General features: G+C 34.6%; 1 protein-coding gene across 1 annotated transcript in view; it reads right to left on the bottom strand.

Annotated features, from left to right (window-relative positions):
• Positions 1 to 11,633, bottom strand: part of LOC142974842 (uncharacterized) — a 53,361-nt gene extending 41,728 nt beyond the window's left edge. Inside the window, exon 1 of the mRNA XM_076117411.1 lies at positions 11,366 to 11,633. The gene's annotated coding sequence lies outside the window, so the exon portion shown is untranslated. The remainder of the gene's footprint in view (positions 1 to 11,365) is intronic.
• Positions 11,634 to 12,604: the final 971 nt, after the last annotated feature.

The raw sequence follows: 12,604 nt of genomic DNA, 5'->3' as shown, positions 1-12,604 counted from the left end.
ATTTCCAAATGGGAATGCGTCATTTTCCCGGGGTAAAAAGTAGCCTATGTCCTTTCTCGGGTATCAAAATATCTCCATACCAATTTTTATGCAAATTGGTTCAGTAGTTTTAGCGTGACTGAGTAACAGACAAACAGACAGACAGACAGAGTTACTTTCGCATTTATAATATTAGTATGGATTAGTATGGATTTGGTGCAACTTATTTACGAAAGAAATTATAACAAAAAATATTTCTATGCTATTGTAAGTTACAGAACTGCATTATGTGTCTCCTCAAAACCGATATTAAATCACTCTGGTTGAAGTACATAGTACTTGGCAGACGTCGGAATTACAACGTGATATCTTGGCATTTTCCCATGGCTAACAGTGCCTACTTATTACAATCTTAATACATCCTTCTACGTCTTTCGCGTTCGCACAATGCTTCGTAATTACTCGTCTTGTAAATAATAGATACGTGTTTTTTTAAAACAGGTTATTGCAATTTTTTCAATGATCTACCTCTAGCCTTAGAAATAATTAAGGCATGAATTTTATGTGTATGCTGTTTGCAAGCTTTTGTGTTAATTCACAAAGTATTTAGGTTGAGATGCCTATCGTATCGCATTGGTACCAATCGAGTGTTAGCTATTTACGTTGTATTGTGAAAAAAATACTTTATTTGGTTTTTAGGTGGCATTGCTCAATCGTCACGACATATTTATGCTTCATTGCTAGTTCGTAACCAACTAGTCATGGAAAAGTTGAGATGTTAATCCTAGCAGACTTTACCCTGCATTAAAAAAATATTGCCCAGAGCTACGAGAGATGACGTGCCAAAAAAATAAAAAGCGATATATTTAATTATGTCTGAACGTTGTATAAGCGTTAATAAATTACGCATTTCCCTCCATTGACTGGCAAGTGGCACGGGAAAATGTTGCATGCTCTTTTTTATATTTCCCACCCGATCCGGAAATAATCTATTAGAAGCACAACATCGCATGAGCACGGTGCCTTATTTGCTTGTAGTCTTTTTGTGTATAAGGAATTGTTCACGGCTGCGTGAAATCAGGTTACATATAGTAACGATGATGTGGTGGAACTTTGATAGATGAAAGGCGTTACCAACCCTCTATTAGATTGTATATTTGATATTACGGTGGATTCCAAATGACTGATACATTTGGCTACTATGTGATATTAACACGAAAGTATACTGGTTCGTAGTGTGTATTCAGGAGCATATTTTATATTATATAGAATAATATAAAATATGCTCCTGAATACACATTTTTGTAGTTGAGTGGTTATTTCACTACCCTTTAAATTATGACCAATAGTAAATTTCGAAGTAGCGACGTGTTATTTTAAAGCATTTCCTCATGTGGACTCCGAAGCAAAATCACTAAATATATTTGCACATATTTCCATGCAGCGTAAAACATTGTAAGGAATGAAAATAGCTGTGTCCGAAGCAAACTTGTCACACGCAACGAATATCTCACACAGACATTATTTTCCGTACAATTCGTGACTGAGCTCGGTTTAAGTCATATTTAGTTCTAAGGTTGACCGTCTGTATCTTGTAGTATAGAGCCTTGTATAAAAGAATATTTTATGTCACTGAAGGTCATCTTATAGGAGTGGTAGCGATGACCGGTTGCCGGTGACGTCATCACTCAGTTTATCAGAACTGTATGTAATTAAAGATTTGCAATTGTTGTGACACTACATACGTAAATGTATCACGCATTCAGGAAGTAAATGGTCGTACTTTTTCATTTAAAATAGGTATCGCAATGTTTCGCGGAAGGAAATTAGTGCGTGAAATGTATAGTCACAATTGGTATTAATATCTGGTTCATTAAATATGTTCAATACATATTCTTTTGTTTCTAACCTCGTGTGATAATAGACGGTACTGCAGGTATTGTATACATATTACTTTCTTTCACCTTTAGTGCCGTCAATCCTTAGACGCCAGACGGGTGTCCGATAAGAGGTGTTTGAACTTTGTCTCCTTCGAAGGGCAAGTGGAATATCGGTCAATTAAGATAGCAGTCATTAAGCCTGCACTGGTAAAAAAAATCACCTTACCCCAACCTTCGTATTTCATTTTTAATTTAAGTGTACTGTCTGACAAAAACACTGTTTTCTTTTTTGGTAGTCTGCCTTGTATCCCCTATTCAGTTTCACTCACAAAAAGTCTATTCTAACTTATATTTTCGAGTGACAACACATGGTAAGTTAAGTACCAAGTAATTAGTGTGAAAAACCTGCAGTAGAAAGGGTTTAAGTGTTCTTACAAAGGTGCTAGAGGCAGTGGCGCGTTAGTCTGCCTCGGCATGATGGCCCTTGCCCACCGGCCCTAATGACGACTATTTATTGTGAGACCCGCAATTATACTAAACGCCACGTTAATCATTTAGTTCATAGAAATACTGTCGTTCCATTTTGTATGGTGATAACTAGTAGTAGGATAGAATTCAGCGCAATGTAGATAGGTACACAAATTTTGGGTTTTCCTTGAAATTGTGGATAATCAATCAGTAATTAGGTAGCAATACTTTTATCCTGTTATTATTTTCAGTAGAGTAAAGTGAGGTTAGCCATTTAAAGTTTACATACCTATTATATCATACAATAACATGATAAGTTGGTAAATTAAATTTTATACCTTGACTATTATTTCGAGATTTCCTACAAAATTATATTTTCCTTTATTAACGGAAGTCAAAATAATATAGTTATCTACACAGACACAAAACACCTGTATCAATGTCCTTTTTACTGTCTCAATAATCAGAATATTAATGAGGACATTTCATTCACCAGTCATATTAACACTCATTATATTTAAATAATACCTAAGTACTTACTTATTTATTATGGCTTACCATTGTTATAAGTCATGACGTATATTTAATGTACTTGGAGTTTTATGGAACATTTTATAGTGAAGTTTGCACCTGCCTGCAGTATTATTACGAACAAGTCACACAGCACATTGGTCGACAATACACTAGAATTATAATACCGTTAAACAGTGCATAATTGCACTACATTCAGTTGCAAGTTCTTGTTAGTCATGCCGTTAAGGTACTACACCGACTAAGCCAACATGTAAATTAGCTTGTATGTTTATCTGCGACCGTACAAAGAAATTATGGAAACGTTTTTGCGTATTCCGCTGGTTATTCATTACAAAATGAATCGTGAATCACGATTATTAATGATTACATTCGCCACAATAGGGATTCAAATAAACAATTCAAAGTCAGTACAATCTCTGTGAATGACTGTCGAAATCTCAACTGTTACAAGATTAATGCGTATAAAGTTTAAGGGAAATCAGTGAATAAATTAATTCAATAGTGGAACTAATTTGTTAATTATCTGGCGGCTCAAGTCGAGCGTCGTTCCGTCACGACAGCCGGCTGCCATGACGGGAGCACTTAAAATAGTCGTTCACTTCGCCGTAAAAGTCCACAAGCTCACCAGAAATATACACGCAATAATCACAGACGCACGCAACTTGACGTTGTTTCCAACTCACGCAGACAATTCACAGTTGCCCCACTGTCCACCCTCGGCTCTTAGAATAATGAGAACGACATAATCGTAACTATATCTCTCACATCGCAACTTCTTTCCCGACTCAAGAACTCACATTCTTGTGAGAAAAAGCTCAAGTTTATTATCTAATTGCTCAAGCAGTAATTAACAACTTAGGATGTGGTAATATTTTTTAAATTATAAACTTGAACTTATTATTGGCGTAATCATACGCCAATCAAGCACACCATGAAGTACTCGTACCCATTACGATTCGTTTCTCATCGAAAACCAATTACAATGCAATTTTTCTGTTTATTGCTTCGATGACTTGCTGGAAGCGTTTTAAAATATACGTTGTTATAATAAAACTCTACAAGCAAGCGTATATTTTGGTTTGGAATGACTTCTGAGTTTTGAATAATAAGATAGATTGCATCATTACTTTTTGTCGTAATAGCTTCATTAGAGAGACAGTATCAAAATATTCTCATCCTTTTCGAGTTAATAGCCATGTCGTTAAGTTACAGAGTCCACCAAATGTGTGACAAGCACGTGATATCTATCTCGAAAACTTTAAATTGTTGGAACTAATGGGTGTGTGAGTGAACCTCAGGTGTGGAAGAACCTCGACACTCCGCAAAGTTCACTGCTCCTTCAGTCAACGCGCTCGTAGTAACATTCTTGACAAAGAAAAACGTACTCTACCAGTAAATTATTTAGACAACATTTAGATTGACGATAATCAGTTGATCCTGGTAAACCATTACATTATTCTTTATTGACGAAAGGAAATGAGACCACCGTCGAAGATTGAAAAGCAATAAAGAGAGTATTACCTCAATCGAATTGAAAAATAAAATTGGCGTGAGATGGAAGGTTTTTGATTGTGTGTTTAAATAGTGGAATGAGACAGAGATAAATGAAGTGTTAGAATAAAAGAGGGCGACACATTTCGCCACGCTTACGTAGTGCAGTGTCGCCTTGTGTCGCAAGCAGAATAAATTTGACACGACAAAATTCCGGTCTTGCCGAATATCACACTGGTACAATATGCTAACGAACAGTATTGCACGTCCCACCTGCTATACTTAGCTGTACTACAATGACCGCGTTTTACGTGATATCACAGGCGTATCCTTATGATCATCAATGTTCGTACTAATCAACAACATGGGTTAAACCTTTATACTTATAAAAAAGAAACACGAAAAACTCACGAGGAAAATATGTTTGATGTCGTCTTATCCTTGTATTTTTTTGTTGTTTACAAGTTGGATGAGCCGAGTATAAATGTCAAGGCACGGTTTAGGTTTTTACCCTTTAAAATAATATTAATTCGAACGATGTGAAGACGACCCAATAGTCATTAAATGCCGTTAAGCAATTCAAGCTTACGCTGTTGTCGATTTCTTAGCTTTAAAATTGTATGCCGCATTCATAAAAATCCAATATTAAAAGGCCGTTATCATAATAGTCCTACATAGTCGTCAGTTCAGAGAATAATAAAAGATTTTAAGTAGGTCTTTATGGTTATAACGCACTGGTTTTGATATAAAATGAACATTCGGCTCGGTTTAACTACCCTGTAGAATACCCTTAAGGGTAAAACTATGTGGATAATGGCAGTTACAAACGGAAAATTTTTCGTTCAATCAGTATAGTCTAGACAGTTTATAAAAGCGAATCCCGAAGTTTGGTCAACATAAACACATTTATTGATGCATCCTCCCACAACATTTTAGCCGGTCCAAGGCTTTCAACACTTCCGATATCCGATACCCACAGCTTCTGCTGTTTGGCGTACATTCAGTTATTATTTTGAGAACATTTTAGTTGGCGAATGGTGCAACGTACTACAAGTCGGTCGACAAAGCTGGCCGGTGGAATTAGCACATTATTTATATCTAACCACCCCCGCGTCAGGTGAACCAGTTCTGGACGTTCCCATTGCTTTTAAATACTTCCGTTACCCGGTCACTCCATCGATTAGCGTCTATTTCTGTTTGCAAACGTAACATCTGTTGGATTACACCATTTGATTACTTGATATAACCATATCCATACTTGCCTATAGGTAACGTAACAGGAGCTTAAGACACCAGCACGCGTTCTGCATCACTAATAAGTATTTAATTTAGTACACCTTATAAAATATTCCGCTTGTGTTTGTATTGTAAATATTATGATGTCTCAACCTCAGTTATTGACGCTTCTGTTGCATAAATTCTTATTTATTTGCATTTTTACATAAGTAAAAATCTCTGTCTAGTTTTCACAATATTTAACCCAAAATCCATACATTAATAGTATAATATCCGTAATATTGATGAAGTTATTTAAATAAATTAGAGTAATTAACAACCAATTTTACATAATACGCTGAGAAAGCTGTTAGATTTATATTTTTTATTTAAAAAGTCGTTAATCACGATGAGCCGTTTGTTTTACTTTTTATCCAAACAGTCGTTTTTTGTTTTTTTTCGAAACTCCCCCGTCTTGCCTATGCAGATGTTTTAACGGACTTCGCAGCTAAGTTAAAATTGCTGAATTCGTTGAGGGGAAGATACACCTTACTCTGCTTGGATACGGATGAATAAATTAGGGGGAGTTCATTTTTAAACCATTGAGTGAGTTGAATAAATGTATTGAGGGATAAATTGGCTTAATGTTTTATATCCAAACATCTGCTTCTGTCGATATTTATGTTGTAGAACAGCACTTTAGTAGCTTTGGTAAGCACAATTTATCGAGATTATACTTTATAATTTTGTGAATTTCTAAAATTGGTAGGTAGTAAGTGTATCAACCAGGCCATCGTCAGCTGTTTAAGCTTGTCCCTGATGTTCTACATTCTGATTTTATATTTCTTCTCTACCTGCAAATCTTTCACACAAGGCTTGAACTAAGTAGTTGGAGTATATATTTGCTTTTTCTCAAGTTGTTTTCTATTATTTATCTTTTTGGCCTCTCAATACTACGTAGCAAATAAATATTTTGTTTACTGAAAGCTAAATGCGGCAAAATACTCTCAAGGTGAAACTATTATCACCGTGAAATTTTCTTCGCGGTTCTCGTTACTGGAGGCTTAAGCGAATCTAGATTTATTTTGAACTCTAAATTAGAAGTTATAAAGTCTACTTTTAGTTGTTGTGATGGTCGTGAAATTTTGTACAAGTAGTTATCAGGCCCGTATTAACAGGCAGCTCTATAAGTCACTGAACATATTATATAACATTTGTCGAAACTCTTTGCTTGAAAACATGTTAATCGATAATATAATAATATCATATCATACAACAAAAAAACATTTCACACCGATTAAATACAATTCAATTAGATTTTCCCATTTTGTTACAGATACATAAACATATAGTAAAATATCACAGTAAGGAGAGGTTTTGGAAAGAGAATATGCGCCATTTTCTGGGTTAAGCCGAAACCAGAAATTTATATTTTTTGTATTTTCGTAGTTTTAAATTATAAAGTTGTTTGGCGACTTTTGTAGGCGACTGTACTATCTAGGTAGCTTTGTTTTCCACCGGATGTCTCCAGGACATTACCCTGCGTTATCAATGACGTCTGAAGATAGGTCAACGTAATATGTTATTTCTAGCACTTCGTCTTTGCCCTGACTCACCAATAACTGACAGGATGTGATAAATATATGTTCATAAGAAACCAATACTCAAATATTAAAAACCCTTATACAGTCATGAGCAATAATTTGTGTTACTGTCACTTATTCAAAATCACTTTTTTGTATGAAAATATAAATTTAATTTTTGTTATTAGTAAAACAGTGATTGTAAAATCACTTTGGAGTTATTAAACAGTAATGTCATTCTTTTCATTTATTAAAATGCAATTGAAAAAGTGACCGTGCGTACATATTATGATTGTATTGTTAGTTGCAAAAGTCACTTAACTTTATATTCTTAAAATCTCTTTAACAGAATTTTTTACTTTGAAGTTAACAAACAGTAGTTTTTTAATATTTTCATTGATACAAATGCTCCATACCTTATCAAAATGTGTCAGTACATATTTCTGGTATTCACTGTACTTTCTGAGTATTTTCTTATAAGTATGTTTGAAGATTTATCCTTAGTGATATCGTCACTTTAAGGATATATTTCAATCCATTACGGAGACCACACTGATCCTTTCCCATCTTCAAATATTATCCGTTTCTCGTTTGATGCGATTTGTGCTACCGAAATACGAATTTTATACAATATACAATATCGATGACAATCTTTTGGGATTTTATCTCTCTGACGACACATAAATCTCTCGAGAAATATATTTAAAACGAAAATAAATATTCACTACAGTAAAATATTTCACCCACAATTTGATCAAAGACACATTAGAGAAACTAGGTAGTAGGTACGTAAGAATATTATTACCTAGTCATTTTTTTACCGTGTATTATAATTTATTTTAGAATATTTCACAATGAGTAGTCCGGAGGTTGGTAAAGTAAGGATCACAGAGAGTAATATCGTAAATGACGAAAAACGGGTGTATTTAATCCATCTGAAATGTTGCTAGTAATGATGTACTTAAAATAAGTTTTATCTTAATAACATAGCAACCAAAACATAACTTTAAGATACATTAAAGCAATAGATAATTATTAACTAAAGTAAACATTACAGTAGCTACCATCATCAATAAACAAATACATACCTACTATTTACTAGTTCAATATTAAACGTGGTAATGTCAATATGAGTCACATGTTAAGTTAAATATTACATCGATAAGTAATACTTATCGTATCAAAGCTTCGTAAGGATTACCTGTCTCGATTCCAGAAAATGTTGTGGAAATTTTGTGACACATTTCTTGAAGAGACTCTGCGGTTGATTCCGCGATGAATCGCTCGATTACATTATACCTATGTTGTGTGATAAATAATCTGTTTAGTTACTGATGGTAAGAATCAGGTTCTAAGTTAAGTAGCCTTATTTTCGTATCTAGATGCTACAATCTTGACTTAATAACAGCATAAATGCAAGTTGAATGTTTGTTATTCTATTACGCTATAAGTGCTGAACAGATATTCATGAAACGCAGTACACATACACAAGTGCATCAATACACAAGGATACTTTTCGGAACCTTATCACGCTGACTAAGTTGCAGGCAGAAGCTAGCTAGCATCAGCTGGTTAGATTATAAAATTAGCATTGTGAGTCATTACCGGTAATGACAAAGTCCAGTTGCTTCTTTAACTTTGTATTACCATCCCTTTTACCAGGTTTGGTCAATTTTAAGTACAATAAAATTGCTATCGATTCGAAGAATTTACTATCCTATATCAGCTGCTTCTTAAAATAGAGGATCTAGAACCTAAACTGTTCGATCCATATTGTCTAAATTTATCCTTCTTCCCTACATTGTCCTAGATTTTAGAAATGATATTTTTATAGCGTAGTCCTACAATTTTGTGACTTGTTACCTACTTTGTAATGCCCCAGATAAAACCGGCCCATTTAGATTCAGAGGCCGAACGATTCTAATTATGTCCAATATTAATTAATATTTATGCAGAAGCTCATTTTAAATTCAAATTCGCTGATAATTAGATCAGATTCAGTTGCTGCAAAGGAAGTCTTTTTCATTATAATGATAAAATACGACATAATAACAACGATTGTGCTGGTAACTTTTATAATGCATTTAGAACAATAAAAAAACAAGAGTTAAAATGTCTTTCATACATACGATAACATTCTAATATTAATTAAAAACTAATAAAACTTTGCCCAACCTGGGAATCAAACTCAAGACCACATGGTCAGCAGTCGTAAATATACCACCCCGACCACAAAAATTAAATGGTCTAAAACTGTTTTACTGTCTTCTTAATCGAAATAAACATGTCGCTATACAAGAGATAAATTCAGCTATCAATCTGTTTTAGCTTCTAGTACTTAAATGCAAGTAAGTGAAGCGGGATAGGATTTGTTATCTTAAGTAAAACCAATCAGTGGAGCGAAGACAGAATTTTAATCAACGCGGAGTCGATCGCCTGCCTCTGGTAATTAATTCAAGCTATCGGATGAGCCGTGGAATCTGTTTAGCTGGAAGATGCATCAATAAAGAACTTAGCTTCGGTAATGAAAAACGGTAGTTTAATACCAAGGATTTAAACGAGACTGATGGATTGTTAGGTATTGCGTTCTTAAAAGGTTTCATTAAATGTTTTCGACTATTGCATTACACTGTTTATATTTATATACTAGCTGACCCACGCAACTTCGCTTGCGTCACATAAGAATGGGTCAAAATTTTCCTCGATTTTTAAACATTTTTACTGGTACTCTGCTCCTATTGGTTGTAGCGTGATGTTATATAGCCTTTAGCCTTTCTCAATAAATGGGCTATCTAACACTGAAAGAATTTAACAAATCGGACCAGTAGTTCTTGAGATTAGCGCGATCAAACAAACAAACTCTTCAGCTTTATAATATTAGTATAGATATACCAGAGAGATTATATATTATTAAAAAAAACACTCATTAATGTCCCACTATTGGGCAAGGTTTAGGTCTTGAGTCCACCACGCTGGCCAAGTGCAGTTTGGAGACCTTGCATACTTTTGAGAACTGATCTCTCAGGCATGCAAGGCTCCATTAGGACGAATTTTTTGTCTGATAAGGTTTTAAATATCGGCATCGGTAAATTAGGAGTTTCCCTGGGTACTAATCTGGAGCCTAATTTACTCATGTTTGGTTTAAACTGGTTAGTACTGTGTGAAGGAATGTTGTATTGAAATCTAAATGGTCTTCATTTTTATTCATAAAGGTTGTTTAACTTTCTTACCGTTGTTTTGTACAATTGTAATTATAGGGCTCTAAAAACAATAATCTCATATTACATTCCTATTAAATTCGTTGAATCGCAGACCAAGCTTCGGAATGTTGTTTCCGAGAAGTCCTGCTATCAAGGTAAAAAACAACATACCTGTACAAATAACTATTGTTTTAATGTTTAATATTCAGTAAATATAGACTCAGACACAAGTCAACTTTAAAGGCACTAAGGCTAATAGGAATTATAATATTAACCCAACTCTCCGGCTTTGAAAATGTCAAAATTATAAGAGCGCTCTACAAATTAGGTTTGTTATCAAAGTAAAACATTTTCCTCGTAAACTCTCTTGAACATTATCTCGATGGCTTAAGCCTTTCGCCTTAAAACGGCGGTTTACCTAAGACCCTCTTCATACGGGATAATCCTTGTTCATTACTAACTCAGTTCATATAATACTCATTAACGTTATAACAAAATCATATTCTTATTGTGTCGGCGATGGCGTAAGATGGTAGTTGTTCTCCGATACCGGACCACTGAGATACCCGCTCGAGGCAAAAAATAATAACAAACTATCATCTGGCCGAGAACTGGTTCCAGTCGCCGGATGAGCCGGCTCGATAGATATAAACACGCAAAAGGTAACTTTTTTATAGCCTCTGGAACATGGATGAATGATTTGTGACCGAATGGAACGAGTGTAATAATGATGGACTGACTTAAAAGAATTTAAATATACGACATACCTGTTGTAACTACAAAATAATAAGGACAAACAGCAAAAATGCAACTGAATCAGGTTTTTATAGTGATTACCAACTAAGTACATGCAATTGTGACTTTTATGTTTTTGTTCTTATACCCAGTTGTTAACTTTAAATTAAATAAACCAGTTCTCTCGCAAAACAATCATTTCAATATAACTACGTAATGAATCAAAATAAACGAGGTCCAGCAATATCCATTAACAATTACTATAAAAAATCTTGCTTACCTCCGCAAACAGCAATTAGTGCACCGGCATAAACCGCGCAAACAAAAACAAAATTCGTGGCGCGAACGTCCACAGAAACGTGACAGAAAAATCCAATGGAATATCGCCTTCTACAAATTAACACTAAACTGCTTTTGTTTTATAACAAAATCTTCGAATTTTCATAAGTTTCACTCCACTTACAGTCACAAGTGTGTGACGAAGAGAATAACTTAGAACCGCGTGCGCGCGAACGAACGAGACGTACAGGTACGACGGTATTTCGTTTCCGACTGGTATTCGTGCCGATGTTCGCTTGGCTTCGGGCCTTTGCTTTCGGCATCGTGCATGTTCGGTTCACGGAATCAAAGCTTGAGGGGCGATCTGATGAAGCTCCTGCATTATCTACATCTACCTACTTAAAAGTTTGATTGATTGTCGCTGATAATGCCGTAATGGTTATGAAGTTATATTTTGATTCGGATCGGTAATCGACTTGGACAACCATGAAATATGAGCAAAGATTTGTTGTTTTCTGCTTAAAACGAAATTACAGTTTACTTTGCTTGGACAAAAGGGCAAATTATATGGCTTATCGGCTGTGTAAAATATGAGTTTTGCGAATACCTAACTTATTGAATACTGGATAGAAAGGCTTATATTTGCTAGGGCAAAACAGTTGTAGTATAATATTTAACGTTAGCTAGTGGCTGTAAAATACGGTCTTAGTAATTATAAAAGATCATAGAAAGACTGGCAGTTATTTAAACTGAATGATTTTCGAATGCTGCTAATATGCTAATAATTCAACTTAGATTTACCAAGGAATGATACTTAAGTTTGTCAAAACAAAATATTAACAGATCTTTACTCAACAAAACATAGTGATAACATATGATAGCAAACAAATTTTAGTCCTCCCTATCTCTCCCCTCGGGAGTCATAGAAGGAAACTAGCGCAAGATTACATTAACCAAAGTACTATCAGGAGGGTATTCAGCTGTCTCCATCTTTGTGCTTTTTCAAATGTCTCAAGTTTGTAGACTCGCTTGAGACACATTAATGTAGTTGTATGAAATATCTCGCATATTTTAGCAAATTATTAAACACAGGTCTGAAACGAAATATAACGCATATCTATTCTTCTTATAATTATATAATCGTTCTTCTCTACTTAAAATCTCTTCGATCTGATTTTACTAATCTTCTGCTATGTTTTGATGACAATAATAAAAATCGGCACACACCAACAAAAGACTT

The sequence above is a fragment of the Anticarsia gemmatalis genome, chromosome 1 (assembly GCF_050436995.1).
Source record: "Anticarsia gemmatalis isolate Benzon Research Colony breed Stoneville strain chromosome 1, ilAntGemm2 primary, whole genome shotgun sequence".
Classification (NCBI taxonomy): domain Eukaryota; kingdom Metazoa; phylum Arthropoda; class Insecta; order Lepidoptera; family Erebidae; genus Anticarsia; species Anticarsia gemmatalis.
Note: the sequence above shows the minus strand (reverse complement) of the source record. Positions and strands in the feature narration are given on the sequence as shown.